Source organism: Thermobia domestica, chromosome 10 (assembly GCF_964235325.1).
Source record: "Thermobia domestica chromosome 10, izTheDome1.hap1.1, whole genome shotgun sequence".
NCBI lineage: Eukaryota > Metazoa > Arthropoda > Insecta > Zygentoma > Lepismatidae > Thermobia > Thermobia domestica.
Window position 1 is genome coordinate 269,913,675 of NC_137463.1, and position 19,094 is coordinate 269,932,768.

At 38.4% G+C, this 19,094-nt stretch overlaps 1 protein-coding gene across 5 annotated transcripts in view; it reads left to right on the forward strand.

The window, feature by feature from the left end:
* Positions 1-19,094, forward strand: part of LOC145663226 (cytosolic carboxypeptidase-like protein 5) — a 95,044-nt gene that overhangs the window by 40,664 nt on the left and 35,286 nt on the right. The gene's annotated exons all lie outside the window — the stretch shown is intronic.

The window sequence follows — 19,094 nt, forward strand, 5'->3', positions numbered from 1 at the left end:
CTCGACAGAATTTGCGACGACATGAGATTTGAACCAAATAGTAACACGAATTCCCTGCTTTTAGTCGACATTTAATTTCTTCGTGAATATGATTTTCGTCTGTTAATATTGATCCTAGATATTTGAAAGTATCTACTTTATCAAAAGAATTATTTAATATTTTAACGCATCCATAGTTTGCTGTATTCCGGTCCCGACGCACTTCCATGTATTTAGAAAAAGGAAGCATCCTCTTGGCCTTCCTAATTTCCCGGGCTAATTATTCCCCCGTTTTGATTTTTTTTTTTTAATTCAAACATTTCCTTCTTTTAAAAATAACTAAATGATATAATTTTTCCTTTGTCATAATAACTAAAGTCCTATCATGTTGATATCCGTGCAAGTTGGTGTGGAACACCAGTTTCGCTTATGAACTCCTCTTAAATAGTTTTGGTGTTACTGATGACGGCCGACTTGAATCACAACTGACAATGGTCGATAAAGTATGATAGACGAAATGAAGAAAGTAACGTCAAGAAAAAGAAACAGAAAAGTAGAAAGGACGAAAGAAAGAACAAAAGGTCGCAGTTCTTACATGGAATGAAATTTGGCAAATACAGTATTATTTCTGAACAAATAACATAAGAAAATGGAAAGTCAATGACATTCTTAGAAATGGTTAGAAGGATTATTGTTGTACATGGAATGTGAAAACCTAACAAATTTATTTCAGAGGGAGCTTGAGCCTGATAGCCTCCTGAATACGCCACTGAAGACAATTCTGTCCCCTGATTCTTCACAGCATTGTTTTTCAACTTCATACATATTTTGAACATCGCTTATATATATATATGTATGTTCGAAGTGGAAAAAGAGCAGAGACGGTATGTCCTCATTACTGAAAAACCAGAGGTGCTATGGCATACCGTCTCACTTCGACCACTGTATATATCTGGTGTTGCAAAATAAGTGTTACAACTCTTGGGAGGTGACTCCTGCTACTGAGACAAGAAAAAAAGTTCTCTTGAACTTTCGGCTATCGGATATAGTTTCAGATCTACAAGGTGCCGAAAGCGTGGGAAAATGACTTTCGGACGTCAATAGTTCAGAAATTATCCAACGTAAAGAGGGCGGGTAAAAAATTCACTGAAGAAGTCATACCTGCTGTATTAAATTTTGCATGTTTCACAATCCTACCATGCACGCGCAAGGGATTCCCCAAAGGAACGTAGGGAATTCCGGATAATGTGCTAAATGAAAGTTGGTCTAAATGGATATGAATTGATGGGGTTTCTACCAGGTAACAATAATTCGTTTGTATTAAGTCGATATCTGGAACAAATACAAAATGGCGGACACTTTCATGCTCGTTGTGTGTGGTTGCATAATCACCAGGTACGGATGCTGGCTAACAGTGAAGTTCTGGGTATTAAGTGTAGCGAATTTGTACTCAAATGCTCTAGAAAGACATCTGGAGTGTCGGTAGAGTACAACAGATGGAGGAGGGTGATTCACATGTGTGGAAACACGTAACGAAAAATGCCCAGAGATGCACTCATACTTAGTAAACGTGAGTTCAAAGCGTCGGAAATGTAACGATTAGCGTCAAGAACATGAAAGTCAATTCACTCATAATATTCCCTCAAACCGACGCAATATGATGTGCACGGTTGCATACCAATAAGGATGCAACAACTGAGGATAAGTTGAAATTGTGCAAGGGGTCTCAGTAAGAAACTGGGTAAACTAAATGAATGTGTCTAGTGGGATCACATAATCGATATTGAAATGCTGATAATTTGTGTGTTGATATCGATATTTAGCTAGTGGAGAAATGTCAACATGTGCCACTACTGCTGGGACACCGTCCCAAGTGGGAAAAATAGGAAAATAACTACTCGGGTCTTGAATCTGAGGCCGTGGGCTCCCAGTAGGTTTGGAAACTGCGACCACGCGAGCGAAAGCGAGCGCTCTAGCTCTGCGGCTCGAGGGAGCCTGACTTTCTCTGTATACATTTCTTTGAGGAGTACCCATTTTGTTTGGCAAGCGCTCTTGTACAGCCTCCCGACATGCTTGTGTGTTACATTTTGTTACTCCTACTGCACATTTGAGCCACGGTGGCTCAGTGGTAGAGCGTTCACCTCTGGTGTTTGGGGTCCCGGGTTCAAACCCTGCTCCCTCCAAGTGAACTTTGTGGTGGATAAACACCGTGTGCGTGTGTTTTCTCGGGGTTTTCCCGTTTCCTCCCACTTTCTTCATTCCATCATTTCATTCATCTCTCATCATCACCGTCTCCTTTAGCCTAACCGGAATAACCGTGGGACGTAAAACAAAAATTTCATTTCATTTCATTTTCCTACTGCACAGTTGTAAACAATCAGAGCTTTAAGACGTTTCTTCCTGTTTCTCATGTCGTTTTATTTTCCATTTGTATGGTGTTCCAGCTGTAGTGTTCCATGTGCCAAATTGGTTCATTTTCGTCTTTCTCTTGTCATGTGTACTGTGTGTAAGATACATATTTCTAGAGGTATTTTGATATCGAGTACGTCATATGTCCCAGAAGACGTGAGACATGATACAAATTTGTTATTTTCACGCTCTATCACAATTTGAACCTTGGATTAAGAGATTTCTTTCCATATGTGTCGACTGTGGGACAATGTCCCAATCTTGTTCTTGTTACGTTCTACCTAAAAGTGCACCAGATGTAATAGCAGAATGTACAACGTTATTTTCCTAGTTTTCGCACGTGAGATGGTGTCCCAGCAGTAGTGCGACATGTTGACATTTGTCCATTAGCTACATGTTGATATCAACACACACATTGGCCACATTTCAGTATCGATCATGCGATCCCACTAGTGACATTCCTTTAGTTTACCCAGTTTGTTAGTGAGTCCATTGCACAATTTGAACTTGGCCTCAGTTGTTGCATCCTTATTGGTATGCAACCGTGCACATCATATTGCGTCCGTTTGAGGGAATATTATGAGTGAATTGGTTTTCATGTTCTTGACGCTAATCGTTACATTTCCGACGCTTTGAACTCACGTTTACTGAGTATGAGTGCATCTCTGGGCATTTTTCGTTACGTGTTTCCACACATGTGAATCACCCTCCTCCATCTGTTGTACTCTACCGACACTCCAGATGTCTTTCTAGAGCATTTGAGTACAAATTCGCTACACTTAATACCCAGAACTTCACTGTTAGCCAGCATCCGTACCTGGTGATTATGCAACCACACACAACGAGCATGAAAGTGTCCGCCATTTTGTATTTGTTCCAGATATCGACTTAATACAAACGAATTATTGTTACCTGGTAGAAACCCCATCAATTCATATCCATTTAGACCAACTTTCATTTAGCACATTATCCGGAATTCCCTACGTTCCTTTGGGGAATCCCTTGCGCGTGCATGGTAGGATTGTGAAACATGCAAAATTTAATACAGCAGGTATGACTTCTTCAGTGAATTTTTTACCCGCCCTCTTTACGTTGGATAATTTCTGAACTATTGACGTCCGAAAGTCATTTTCCCACGCTTTCGGCACCTTGTAGATCTGAAACTATATCCGATAGCCGAAAGTTCAAGAGAACTTTTTTTCTTGTCTCAGTGGCAGGATTCACCTCCCAAGAGTTGTAACACTTATTTTGCAACACCAGATATATATATATATATATATATATATATATAAAATATGGGAACGGTCTTACCCGTCCCCCCCAATGTTGAAGACAGATTTGCGCCGATGGGTAGGCCCGCTCCATCGCGTATGCATACATATGCACATTTGATTGATTAATGACAATAGGAAATTACTTTTACAGTACTGTTTATTAAATAATTATTTACCATTAATATAAGAAGTGGAAAATATATTTAATCTTTATTGTATCGTTTAGTGTTTATATATTGTTCAATATTTCTGGATAGGCTCGTGCCTACCCGGCCTACCCGCTAAAACCGCCACTTAAAAGATGCCACAGTTCATATCCTCAAGACATGTTTGGCCATACATTAAGCAAACAATGCAAAAGGATGCGTAAGACGGCCTTTATCCCCGATTATCTGAGTATTACATTGGCAATATAAATATGAAAATAGAAGTATACAGTGCGTTTCACGAATAACACTAAGACTCGTCCCCTGAAGAAACCAACACAGATAGAAACATGAAACCTTTTGTAACCTTCAAGGAACATAAAAGGCAACATTATGCTGATATGAAGAAACCCCCGTGAGATGCGCTCAAGGGGGTTACGGGGGTAACTACAAAATTTTAAGTAGCAAACCCGCCGTGTGGTATCTCGTTTGAAAGTTAATCACATGTAGAGACCAATTTTGGACAGTATCTGTCGCTAGCGTGTCCCTATCCAACATTTCGGCCATCCGTAAAGTAGGGTCGAAGTACATTTCACGCATAACACTAAGGCCCATCTCCTGAGGAAACCAAGACCTATAAAGCATGAAACCTTTTGTAACCTTCAAGGAAAACAAAAGACAACATTATGCTAATAAGGAGAATTCCCAAAGAGGGGAACCTAGGGGAGTTACGAGGGGTAACTATAAAATTTTAAATAGACCCCCATCGTGATAAGGAAAATCCCCTATGAGTTGGGCCAAAGGGGGTTACTAGAGGTAACTACGAGTACTTCGCGTACTTACGGATGGCCGCCATGATGGATAGAGACAACACGATAACGACAAGCAGTTTCCAGAATTGGTCTCTACACGTCATTAGCTTTCAAAGGAGGTACTGCACGATGGGGGTTGCTATTTAAAATATTATAGTTATCCCCCGTAACCCCCTTGAGCGCACCTCATAGGGGGCTCTCCATATCAGCATAATGTTGTATCTTATATCCGTTGAAGGATACGAAAGATTTCATGTTTCTATCGGCCTTGGTTTCTTCAGGAGATGGGTGGGCCTTAGTGTTATGCGTGGAACGTACTTCGACCCTACTTTCCGGATGGCCGAAATGTTGGATAGGGACAAGCTAGCGACATGTAGTTTCCAAAATTGGTTTCTACACGTGATTGCCTTTCAAATGAGATACCACACGGTGGGGGTTGCTATTTAAAATTTTGTAGTTACCCCTGTAACCCCCTTGAGCGCACCTTATGGGGGTTCTCTATATCAGCATAATCTTGTCTTTTATGTCCCTTGAAGGTTACAAAAGGTTTCATGTTTCTATCTACATTGGTTTCTTCAGGTAACGGGCTTTGGTGTTATTCATGGAACGCACTGTATATGATACTATTGCATATAGTATAGAATTATGTATATAAGACAAATCAGCTGATAAGGTGATGCCGAAAAAGGAGTTGTGATGTAGAACACTAACATTCTTTCTTAAGAGTCACCTTATGCATCTTCTTGCATTGTTTATATGTCTTGAGGATGTGAACTGTGGCACCTTTTACGTATTGCGACTCTTAGCATGTTAGAGATAAACTACTGAAAAAGTGAATAAAATCTTGATGTGAAATAATTTGATATTATATCGAATTAACTTTATTTTATGTTCTTTTCAGTTACAATGACAAACGGCTTTCTTGTAACGGAGTCAATCAATTTTCCATTTGCCCGCAGGTATTCATCTTTACCAAAGCAGATGTGAATAACACTGCTGATAAAGAACTGTATCCTCGTCATTTTCCCGAGTAGAACAAGAACTACATCTAAAATTTATGATGGAACTTGAAGAAATAGTTATTCTTCTTACAGCCTCTGTTAGAATTACCAAACAGATTACTACGAATGCAGGACAAAATTTAAAAGGAAAAACCCCAACGAAAATTTAGACAAAACGGACTAAATTCAAGGACAGAATCATAGGCGCAGATTAGTAAAAGAATGATTATTTTTTTTCTTCAACTGTTATGCAGCTAAAATGTTCTCTGAAATTCTTCACTTTACGGAAATAATATTTTTTTAAAAATGTTGAAAACCCAATAAAAGATACAAGACCGTTATAGTAACTATATATTTCACATTTTGATCTTTGCTTTAAAAAAATCTTGATCAGTATTTCAGAATTAAAGTTAATATTTATACATTACTCAAAATAGAAGACTGCTATATGCTACCACACAAGAACGACCTTTTTAAACTCAAATAGCATCACAGTTACTTTTCGTAAAAATGAATGGTGTTACTGTAATATCCTAAACATATTCCAAATGTATTAAAGGTATAATAAATAGGAATACCCAGAACTTTTTATATGGGTATGTGTGAAAGTAATTAAAGCTAAGCTGCCCTTTTATTATAACATTTTACGAGTTTTCAGCATTTTAAAAGAAAGAAAAAGTTATTTCGGTTGAAAAAATACAGATAACATTTTAGAATATATTACAATTGAAGGAAAAAAATAATCATATAGGGTGTGCACTGGTACATCCAATATATACTCTTATGATTTTGTCCTCGTCAGAATTTTCCTTGTATTTTGACCGCTTGGATTTAGTTCCCCCTCGTTACTCCTGCCATTTTATACGAGTTCCGATCTGCATACAAACACGCTAGGAGGCAACCTTTTCGGTGCTGCATTTCCGTGAAAATGTCCTCCTCTTATAGAATTACCTGCCTATTCCCGTTCTGCCTAAAGATAAGATCATTTAAAATATTTTCTACGAAGTCCTGGAGGGCTTTAGGCAGAACAAAAATGAATATTTCTAATATTACACCCCCTATTTGGGAGGGTGTAAGGAATTAATTTCTGGAAGGTGTCCGAAAATTTTAGGAGGGTGCTAGGGGGTGTAGATAAATCACTGGATAGAGCGTTTCAAACAGGGAAGAACTTTATGTGACGACGAAAGATCAGGCAGGCCATTGGCGTCAACGACTGATTACATCATCACGAACCAGAAACTAAGGCTACGAGCATAGTTTGGAAACACCCATCATGATCAGAAGCTAAGAAATGTAAACACCAACCATCAACTAGTCATTGATACGATGCAAAATTGGTTACAGTTGCAACCGAAAACATTATTTTTTTCAACGGAATCAAAAAAGTTGTGAAACGTTGGGAAAAGTGCGTTGAAGTGCAGAGAGATTATGTAGAAAAATAAAGTGTTTCAGCTTGCTATCATTAGTATAAGTGTACTTCTCATAAATCCCTTTACTTTTTGACTTCTCGTAAAATATATAATAAATACGTACAAAATAAGAATGGAATTGCCAACATATAATTAGCATAATATACTGTCTTTAGTATAAAGTGGATTTGTAATGCTATTATGCGAAAATGTCAGCTAATATAATATTTATATCTATTTTGTAATAAACAGAAAGTGTAATTTTAATATTTGTCTATTTATTACAAAATAAATACAAATATTATTTAAAAAGTAGTTAACAAGGAACCAAGACATGATAAGTCATCAATTACCGTTGAGTTTATAACCGCTTTCCGGAACTGTCCCCCTACTGTCCCACCAATGAGTATTTTCAGGAGACCTGAACTTACCTGGTTAAGACATCGAAGAATATTTCCAAAAAGGGATTACAGAACATTTCCCAAACTGCCCGTCGGTCAAAGTAATGAGATAAGCATTAGGCACCGAGAGGTCCGAATGTCTCGTTGCGAAATCCTCACGGACATTCAGACGGTTACTCAGACCACGGCGCACATAAAGATTACCCATACATGTAACAAAAACACGTTAAGTAAAATAACACTATGCTTATTTATTAAAACACTAGTAAAAAATGTGGAAGAGAAAGATAATCACAACACTCAACACTGAACATATTATATAACTATTTTCACTAATAAAATTACACTTCACTTTTTCACTACATTGTACACAGCAAAAAATGAGGTGTTGAAACAACACAAAATGACTGCCACTTTAGCGTGTTACGTGTGTGTTAATTCAACACCAACCACATCGTCTTCAAAGCATATCAGATATACCTCATTACTGGTTGTGAGTATTTACGTTGAGTTTTATTGTTTGGTATGAGCGAAGCTTTGAGAAATATATTTCGCATTTATGGCAAGTAACTAACAACATTCTATGTTTCTGTAATCGGTCACAATAATATTGTAAATCTGTGAATCATCTGAAAACAGTTACATAGATAGCAGTGCTTCCATCTGTTTTCTTTATCTGTTATTCTTGGGTCTTAGCTCGTATGGTAGATATGTTGCCTATGTAACTGTTGTCAGATGATTCACAGGTTTATAACAATATTATTGTGACCGATTACATAAAATATAGAACATTATTGGTTACTTGACATAAGTGCCAAATATATTTCGCAAAGCTTTGTTCATATTAAACGATAAATACCAATGCAAATTCTCCCAGGTAGTAACGTGTTATTTTTGATATGCTCGAAGGCGATGTGGTTGGTGCTGAATTAACACACAAGTAACACGGTGAGGTGGTAGTCATTTTGTGTTGTTTGAACACCTCATTTTTTACAGTGTGTCCCTTTTATCACCTATATATACAAAAGATTATGATTAAGATTTCACTTTAGATAGTTTTCTCACATCATTAATGCACTGTGGGAATAACACCGGGGTAGTCCCACGAAGTAGTTTGTAGCAGCTGTACAAATCTACAAAAATTGACGTAGTCCCCAGCAAAAGAATGTAGACAGCCCCCAAAATAGAATGAGAATGTTGGAGGGCGGGTTTACAACTGATACGCACTGGGTTTACGAAACCGGGGCTTCATTAATAAGGGACTAGCCGTCGTATGACTCCTTTACCGGCTAATTAGCTTGTGCCCCTTTACTTAATGTTATGCCCAATCCAACGAACATGGGGGTTGCTTAGAGATACGGAGTGAAATTCCCCGAGCTGAGAGGTTCGAGGCACGAGCGGCATTGACCGACTGATCAATGTTGGCAGTTCATTCTAAAATGCACTCAGGTTATATCACCTGTATGTATATGCAAATTGAATGTTAAAAGAATTGACGTTAATTTACAGTTCACTGGCCACGATACACAAATCATTGCGATAACTTCATCGTGAGAACGTGCAGATAACGAACTGGCTGAGCGATATAGTTGTCACCTCTCTGGCGTTCAGACATCTGGTCTGCAATATTTCCATAAACGATTGAAGAATGCACTTGATTCAGTTGCAAATAACTATAGAATATAGTCTTTGCATGTTAATAAGTAAGGAAGAAACACTGAAAATCCAGGTACAAAATATACGACTATCATATATATACGACTAAAAGACTCCTTTGTCCTATTACGTGGGGAGAAAACTGTTCCCACCGAAGACGCAGAAACAAAGTATAAATCAAAGAATGATTGCTGTCTTTACGAAATATCCAGAGAGTCCACAAAAATTACTTCTATAAGCTGGTGACGGTTATAAGTTAATTTTTCTAGTAGCTGCCTTAACCTATATTTTTGGGTAATTCATATTCTGGTCACACTATAATTTCTATGGACGGCAACACTGAAAATCTTTTGATTTGTATTTTCGGATGTGGAATAGCATTTATATTATTGTGCTAAGTTACATTTCATTGTCTCTTTTCACTTACGAAAAACAGTCAAAAGAAAAATGGTTAGCTTTTGTATCGTTTATAGTAATCCGCCCCCTTAAGAACACATAAAAGTCGTAGTACGCCACTATGGATCAAACAGGAGACAGTGTTTCAAAGGAACATTATGCGTGCCTTCAGCATTTTTGTAAAAAAAAAAAAAAAATAAATAAATAAATAAAAATAAATAAATAAATAAATAAATAAATAAATGAAATCTTTAATTTTTACGTCCCATGATTATGCCAGTTAGGCTAAAGGAGACGGTGAAGAAGAGAAATGAATGAAATAGTTTAATGAAGGAAGTGGGAGGAAACGGGAGAACATCGAGAAAACCCATGAGCACTGTGTTTATCCACCACAAAGTGCACAGGGCGCGAGCTGAGATCGAACCAGGGAACCCAAGCACCGGAGGTGAACGCTCTAGCATGGAGCCACCGCACCCCCTTGCATCTTTGTAGCGGCAGGCGGATGATCTTCTAGAGAAAGGGATTGTCCCGTCTCATCATCCTATCCTCAAAAGATGAGAAAAATTTATGTACTTAAGAACGTCTAATACCTACCCCCTTCCTGTAGCCTCGTTGAAAGTGTTTCTCTTTTGTTAATTAAATACTATTTTATACCCTAACTGTTTTCAATGTTTGAGAAACCCTAAAATTCCACCATCTTATGGCCATCCTTATATAATATATAATCCTTCAATGCATGAATAGATTGAAAACCTCTTATGACCCAGATTGCCACTAAACTAACAGCTGGCAACACTCATGCATTTCAAATTTTTAAGACATAGGATTGGGTTTGAGTAGCGAGACTCTGTGAAGTGTGAGCCTACACACTAACGTGCGATCCCAACCGCATGAGATCAAGGGACGTACGCTATCCATTTAACCACGTGATTTTAAGACAGGTTACTTGCAATACCCTAATGACAATGATAAATGTTAACAGCTTTTACAGCACACCTCCATCAAAATGAATTATCTATGACAGAAAACGGACAAAATTCTGTTCCGTTCAGCATAATGTGTCCAAAGAAGAAAGCGGAGAAAAACACATGAAAATTATATTGAGAAAATGTACAATGCCGAGCAGGAATGGCGAATATTTGCTATACAGTATATAATCACAATTTCTGTTGTAACTTGCGTATATAAACACTGACGTTCACTTAGATTTCTTCGACTTTTTTTGCTGTAAATAAAATTAGTCTAATTCAAACAAGATACAAGAAGACGAATGGCTTAGGGTACAGTAGCGAGTATTTTTTTAGTAGGAGCAAGTATGAAGACATAACGTAGAAGAAAATGGTACGTCAACCGGCAGGTATCATCCATTACCAGTTCCCAACAGGAGCAGCCACATCCCTATTGCTATGAAAACAGAGCTGCACGCTGCGGGATTTTAACATCACTCAAACTAACCACTCGCTTCCATTGCCCTGGTGTAGCGTCTGTGAAACAATGCAAGACTTTGCTAAGAATGATGAATCAAGGAACACATTTTTACAGTCAGATCGGAGAGTGTGCGTGTGGCGAAAGTTTCTTACTCCAAAAGTGAAATTCGGTGGTTGTGGTTTTCAATTGGGTTCGATCCACTGCTTGTCATCCTTAGTAAAATGAAGAGTACATAATACCTGAATATTTTGGATAATTCGGTGTTTTGCACCCTGTGGAATATCTGCGGAATAGACCAATGTTTCTATCAAGATGACATTGCCCCTTGCCAGCGATCCGGCATTATTGTAAGGTGATATGGGGATAATTCTGTGCAATCACTGGACTTGCCTACTTGAAGTCCTGATCTTAACCCCAATGAGCACTGATTCCCCAAGCACTACATAAGCACACATGCTGTACATGTTTTCAACCTATATATAGTAAACACTTCTACGTTTGCATACCGGTACCGTTTGCACGCTCTCTCTCTCTCTCACACACACACACACAATATATATATATATATATATATATATATATATATATATATATATATATATCGGGTGTACCAGACCATCCGTCCCAGGCATTTTCCTCGGCTCGTAGTGCACATAGACATTTTAAACAAAAAATTGAATTACCAAATCGTATGTGAAGAATCAAATGGTGATGTTTCCATATGCAGTGGCGTAGCGGGAATACTACTATGGGGGGTAACTCCAAAATTTTGAAATGAAAAATGGTATCAATTTCGATTTCTTTGGAAGCACTATTGAAAAAGAAGAAACTTTTACAGGAAACATTTTTCGTTAAATTCTACGGTTTGGCATCTACGTCTGTTACTTGTTGTTGGATTGCATCTACAGAACAACAGTTATATAGTTGGTAATGACTCTAGAAGAACATGTTCTATCAAATAGTTCTGTTGAAAACTCTTTACAGCATTCAGTATCAAATGTTACGACGTATCTCCTGCACGTATCAACCAACGAGCAGGGGCGTAAATAAGACCCCCGCAGACCCGCAATTCGGGGGGACCTCAAGCCATAAGGGGTCCCCAAATCGTGAAGTGGGACGTAGAGAAGGAGTCCCACTTCATGCTGTGTGCTGGGAGGCCCCCAAGCCTTTAGTTACGCCACTGTCAACGAAAACAATATTGCAAGACAATACGTAGTTAAAATTCTGTGGTCACAACCAATTTAAAACAGAAAAACAGATAAAAGCACTCTTTGGTTTTACGTAAAACTACGTATGAAACAATTTTTGATGTAAAGTGCAAGCAATAAAACATTACATTTCGGAACTTATTGCACAAATAATTGTTCAAGAAGAGCACAAATAAATAAACCGAAAATAATAAATAAAATAAATAACGTGAACTGCAAGTTCTAAACATTCTTATCAATGTATCGCACTTGGGCCTAAAGAAAACTCTCAATAAATGTTCAAAGAATCGACTAGCACCTGCGATACACATGCTAATGCCTACCGGGACATTTGCACTTAGTCCATGGCACACATTACAGATCCTCTCCATCATGTCGTCCCTTGAAGTAGGACGCCCTTGGTAAACCAGCTCCTTGACACATCCCCAAGAGAAAAACTCGAGCGGAGTCAAGTCTGGAGAACGAGCTGTCCAGGAAACCGGTCTCCTCTTCCGATCCATCTGTTTGGGAATAAACCAGCAACACTTCGTCTAGCAACTCTCGCAAAATGAGCAGGACAACCGTCTTGTTGTAGCCACATCAATTCAAGAGTTTTTTGTGGGACGTCTTCCAAGATCTCACAAAGAACATCTCACAAAAAAGTTGCGTATCCCACCCTTGTTAATGTACTTTCGAAGAAATGGGGACCAATATTATTTGTCCTCCCATTATATCACACCAGACAATTAGATTCCAGATATGTTGATTGTCAACTTCACGTACTCAGTGAGGATTCTCGCTGGACCAGTAGTAAGCATTGTGTATGTTAACATCTCCATTACTCTTGAAAGCCGTCTCATCCATCCATAGAATATTCTGGTGGAAACATGGCTTACTGGCGCTCATCCACTGATAAATCCCCAGACGGTTATGGAAATCTTGTTCTCGAAGTTCCTGATGCAGATGAACATGGTAAAAATGGAACTCATTATTGTGCAGATTCCTCCAAACCGTCATGTGGTTAATAGCAGCATCCCTGGTTAATCGTCTTGTCGAGATTTGCTGATCCTTTTGGACTGCGACAAGGATGTCGGGAGATAGTTTATCCTGAACACGGTACCTGATCTGCTGACATTTGTTGTGGTAAGGAAGGACGTGCCCAGTCCTCTGCACACGAAGTGCCAAGAGCCGATATACACACCCGATATACACACAGAGCCTATACCACCACGACGCGACGTGCAGTGTTGTTTGCTTCGGGAAGGTTTCGTGAAAAAACGTTATTATGTCAATAGAGGTAAGAATCCGTTATTAGTACCTAACTCAGAATATTGCCGGTTGTTTATAGCAGTGTGTGCCTTATTTCGTGTCCGTCTGGGAACACTTTGTTTTACAAGTGTTATTTCAGTATTTTTGATTCCATGGCCACTAAATCAATACCAAGCATGGTGAAGCGAAATACGCCAGGGCTTATGCAAGACTGGTTGCAGAAGACAAAGATGTTTTCATTTGTCTCACATGTTCTATGTAATGTTGGTGCAGCTTTTTTTTTAAGTCATAGTATAGTGACACTGTTTGTTTATCTTCTTATGGACTAAAACTTTTCAGTTTGGAACTTCATTTCAACTGTGGAGATTATCGTTTTCACATTTTATCTTTTTTATCTTCATCTTGCACTTTGGTTAGGGTTGCCATTTGTCCCGAAAAATTCGGGATCGTCACGGAATAGACATCTGGTTCCCGCCGTCCAAAATATTTCTCGGGACGATTAAATGTCCCGGATTTCGGCGAAGAAGAAAAAACACGGGAATTTTATAGTTTGCTTACAAGGGAATATAATATAACAAACTCCGCCAGAACATATTTCCAATGAATTAACCGTTCTATATGTAAACAAAAAAGTATACAACATGTGAGAGGATACATCATACCTTCAATGAGATGAAACAGACTCTGAAAACCACGAAACATAGCAGATTCTGAGTAAAAAAAAGAAGAAGAAGAAGGGAGTAAATCATCTGCTTACGTTACTCACTAGGGAGAAGGTCTAGTGAAATGACTAAAAATGTGATAACGTAATACTTAAACAACTCTATATAATGGAAGAAAGTAAATTTGTATATAATACTTCTTTTCATTTTAAGCATTTCAAAGATTTTCGTAATTTATTAGCGTCCCGGATTTGCATTTTTGAATTACGGCAACACTAAGTATGGTTATTCTATTTTTTGCTTCAACCATCTTGTGTAGTAATATTTGAGTTCGTATAATACAGATAATGTAAGCACTTGTAAGATTTATTACAGGTCTCTAGTAGTATTCTAGACTCTGCGTAATTAAATGCACGTGTTAGTAAATATGCCACTTGGTAACACTTTTTCTTTTAGCTTGGGTACAAAATAGAAGTGACTTGCATCATTGGCACATTTTCTTCTACACGCAGAAAAGGCTACTCTGCAACGCATATGTCTTGTTCTTTGTGTTTCATGAAAATTAAGACCATAAAAGTCAAACACCCTTAACATGGTGTATTTACCTGCACCTACCTTATTTGAAGAACATTATCTTCTGCACTTAGAAGGAACAATAATAACACCTACCCAAGAAGCTAACAGTGATCACATGTGTAATGTTGATTCGAGTTTCATGAGCCTAACTATCGCAGGATTCACACTACATCCAGCCTTCATTGAACGTTTCATCACAAATTATGCATTCAGTGGTGTTTTCCTGTTCGTCTGGTCGTATTTTCTCTTTGTCGGTGTGGTGGTTCGTTAGCTTCTTGCGACCTTCCTTTGGTAGTTCGTGTGCTGAAGTAACTTTTCTTTCAATTTGCGTCTTATATGATGAAGATATTAGTATCACACTCTATCCAGTTCTTCTGGTTCGTGACTCTAAATGTCTCTTGCGATTTTCCGGTAGTGATGATAACTGTTCACTAATGGAGAGTTCTTGACTAGTTGATGGACGAGAAGATTCTGATTCCTCGGTCATATGTGGAAAACGTGGATCCACTGCAGACGACAAACAAGAAGTAGCCCCCTTTTCCTCAACCTCTGCCTCAGTTGAAGGTTGTGGGTCTTCACAGGTATACCTAGTGTAACATCTTGCAACACGAATCATGTTTGCGGACAGATAGTCGGTGTTTGTAAAATCCGAGGTTTCAGTGAATATATTCCGGCGCACGCATAATCAATTGAGAGCAATGTCCATGCGACACATCTTTCGGTATGCCTCTGAAACAAGTTGCGCTACATCGTATTCTGTTATCTTTACTCCAGCATTCTTGCACATCCACAATGAACAAGCTTAATTGTATGCGCCTTTAAACAGTTTCATAAAACAACTGTCAATGGGTTGAGTCTTATGAGTGGTATGTGGAGGAGTACTGAGCAGTGAATACTGTGATACCTCGCATATTGAATCACTTTCAGTTCTTTATGGCTGCTATGTATATAAACAATTAGCAGAACTGAGTTGACAGAATTTCACAAGCGAAGTAATTTTAAAAAAGTATCACACGTTATCCAACCAATACTTTCTGCTACAACAATGCTTTCAGGTGGAGCATTAACCATTTGTTTTTCACTGATGCGGAAATATGAAAAGGGGTGGTACAAACTGACCAGTAGCACTCATGTAGAACATCAACATTATATTTCGAATTCTTTCGCCCAACGTCAACTTGTTTCTCTTTTTCACGTATCACTTTGGGATGATACGACGATACATTAGTCCCATTCACGTTCAATGTTTGTGATGGTGATAAAGAATATTTCTCCATCAGTGTGCACTAATTCGAAAAGAACTTTGCAACTTATTTCTTATTGAAAGTTGTTGTTATCAATATACTTGTAGACACGGGAGTTCTAAGAAACAAATCGGGATGTCACTTCATAAACTAGTAGTAAACATCTTTCACAGAACTCTGTTTATTGAACCTGTGATTCATTTTCAGTTCTTCAACCAAGTCAAACTAGCTTCAGGTATTCTTTTCGTGACAATGGCATTAAACGATCAGCTAACTGTTTCACATGAAATTTCAGCTCTTTTTCATACATATCGAGAAAAGTATTTTCGAATCTCCTAACTTACTTGCAATACGTAATTTAATTCCTTGCTTTCACTGTGACAGTCTGTCTTGCACCAAATCTGTTTGTTTGAAATGTCTACGTGCACTACTAGCCGAAAAATGCCTGGGACAGGTGGTCTGAAAATAGCAATTCCACAACAAATAACAGACGTAGATTCAAAATCATAGAATTTAACGCAAAGTGTTTCCTGTAAGAGTTGTTTGTTTTTGAATAGTGCTTCCAAAGAAATCGAAATATATATCACTCTCCATTTCAAATTTTGGAGTTGACCCCCCGTAGTAGTAATCTCGCTATGCCACTGGATATGGAAACATCACCATTTGATTCTTCACGTATGATTTGGTAGTTCATTTTTTTTGTTTAAAATGTCTACGTGCGCTACGAGCCGAGAAAAATGCCTGGGACGTTTGGTCTGATACACCCTGTATATGTGTATAGGACGTTACTGAACTATACCGACAAGCCATAAGAGGTGCTTTCTCACACCAAAATAAGAAAAAAAAAAGTACATACGGACGATATGGCTCTGTTGGTCAAAGTTCAAAGTTTTGGAGGTAGAGCATCGCAAATCATGGAAAAATACCTCGTAACATGCACTGTTCCGAATACGAGGGATGCAAAATGGATATATATTCATTTGCTTACTATCCTGTCACTAAAAAGCACCAGTGACGAGACCAGCTTTAATTCCTTTGGGCGTGAGCAAACGGAGGGTCAGAGATTTTTGGGGTGCAGCTATTTTTCTGATACCGAAAGTAGTAGTTTTATATTATTTATCTTAGATCTCATTGCATGTCTGGAGCAAACCCGTACCCATAGAGGAGGGGGCATATGAGGGCCAGCTTCCAAACTTTAGTCCTGCTCTCCAGATGATAGAAGAACGTAAATTATTTGATATATTTTATATCAGGTTTATTAGTTTAGAAATATTGTTCCTCCATCGGTGCTAATTTTCGTCATATCAGAGCTCAAATAGGGCAATGATTGAAGTACGGGGGGAATAGAGTGGGGTACAAAAGGGCAGGGAGGACTTTATCCTAATCTCAACATTATTGACTGATATTTACACTAGGCGTGTTTTGACTGACAAATCCTTTTTAGAATAAATTCTATGATGTATTACATTAGAACTGTATATATCTAGGTAGAATTAATTAAATCATTGTGTAGTTTGTTCACCTGTTCTTTCGAATCTGACTAGGTTAATTTTTTAGAGATATCATATTATTAAAAAAAATATGGCGTATCACAACCAGTCTTAAAATCATACTTGAATTTGTGTTTAGATTAGCGACATTTTTCTCTTTCATTTTTAAATCGCTACTCCACATTTGTTCGTGCATAAAGGTAATGTGCTTAACAACATATTATAAATAGCTCCTGTTAAATACCAGGTAAGCAAGAAAGTTCGTGCGCTTTTTACCCACTCCCGCGTCAATTTGGCTGCTGCGGCGACATTTGTCGCCGTAGCATGAGAGTTTTGACTGTTTCGGAAAGCTTATTCATTGACGCATCATCCAAGGTGAATACAACAACGCATTTGTTACTGTGGTGTGTAAAAATCGCTTGTGATCATGTCAGTGTCAAATAAAGTTCTTAGAGCTTGTTTGCTTTACGAGTTTAATTTGGGGACTCGTAAATCTAGGTGCAGAAGCAGCTAGAAAAATATGCGTTGCGTTCGGAGAGGGTGTAATAAGTAAATGTACAGCACAAAAATGGTCCCAGACCTTTTCAACTGGTGACGAGACCTTGCAAGATAAGCCTCGCTCTGGGAGGCCTAAATCAGTTGATATGGACCACCTGAAGGCCGCTATTGAAGATGATTCCAGTCAAACATGTGAGGAACTTGCTCACCGACTCGAGGTAAGCAGGGAAACCATTCGGGTAAGTCTGCATCAGTTGGGAAAGACCTGGAAACTGGGTCAGTGGGTCCCTCACCAGCTGACCACTACGAGCCAAGTTCTAAGACTGAATATCTGTTTATCTTTGTTGACGAGACACAAAATGTGTCGAATTTTGGACCGTATATTAACTTGTGACGAGAAGTGGGTCATGTATGACAATAAAAAACGGTCATACCAATGGCTATCACCGAATGATCCGAAGCCTTTGACTGCAAAACCGAACATCCATCAACGCTAGGTTTTGCTCTGTGTTTGGTGGACTACAAACGGTGACGTGCACTACGAATTCTTGGAACGTGGTAAGACAATTACTAAAGATGTGTACTCATCGCAACTGAGAACGCTAGCCACCAAACTGACCCAGAAACAGCCAGCACTAGTGAACAGAAGAGGTGTGCTCTATCACTAGGACAACGCGCGCCCTAGTGAGCAGTGACGTCAAAAATGCAGTTGCTGAGTTTTTCGAGTGTCGAGAACAAATATTCTACAAAACTGGCATTTACAAGCTTGTTGAGCGCTGGGAGAAGGTTGTAGAAGCAAATGGAGGTTATTTCGCCGAATAAATAAACCGTTAAAACCCTGTAATTGACAGTTTTCTTTCATAGTATTAAACCGCACGAACTTTCTTGCTTCCCTGGTAGTTTTATTGGAGAATCTATATGACACAATTTCAATTCCGCATTCAAATGTACGGGTATTATATTATAAAACCTTAAAAGTTCATATTCTTGAATAAAAAGAACTGAATTGTTTTCTTTTATTCTAAAAACAACACATGTCAAGTTTCGTCTGACACGAAATTAACTACAATATCGTGTTTCCTACGCGTAGATACACATTTTGTGAGAGATCTGTACGTGTCAAGCTGTTGCCTACGCTTGGTATATTATAAATAAGTAGACATTTTTGGAGAAAGTATACTGTGTAGTGTAGGTTTTCTCATTTTCCTCAAAACCTGTTTTTTTCTGACATGTGTTGTGTTAGAAGAAACGATTCAA